This window comes from Trypanosoma equiperdum (assembly GCF_001457755.1).
Source record: "Trypanosoma equiperdum strain OVI genome assembly, contig: ctg_805, whole genome shotgun sequence".
NCBI lineage: Eukaryota > Euglenozoa > Kinetoplastea > Trypanosomatida > Trypanosomatidae > Trypanosoma > Trypanosoma equiperdum.
The window spans coordinates 1,388-1,797 of NW_027124760.1; positions in this window are offsets into that span (position 1 = coordinate 1,388).

The following is a 410-nucleotide window of genomic DNA, read 5'->3' on the forward strand; positions in this document are numbered from 1 at the left end:
TAAATATCCTTGCTTGTTGCCACGGTGTAGCACTTTGCGCTATGGCAGCTTGTGTCTGAAGTGATAACGGTGACGGCTGTTGCCGCTATTCTTAGAAAAAGAGAATGTTGGAAAATGGGGTGCTATTAAGTTGTGTAATAATATTGTTATTCCCTGACGATACTGGCGGTCTCATCATGATTCTACGATCCGGTATCTTCCACACAGATGGGAAGGTGAACGCCGTCGGTTCTCTGCAGTTCAAAGTGTTATTTATTTACCCTTCTGTGCATTCAAACGCGCCTCTTTGGGCATCTGTGGTCTGTCGTCACCATTGTATAGAGGTGGCGTTAGGAAGGACGTTGGCCCAACAATTCTTTCGGATGCCAAAAGAAAGTTGAGAGGAACAACTTTGGCTGGACGAAAGGGAG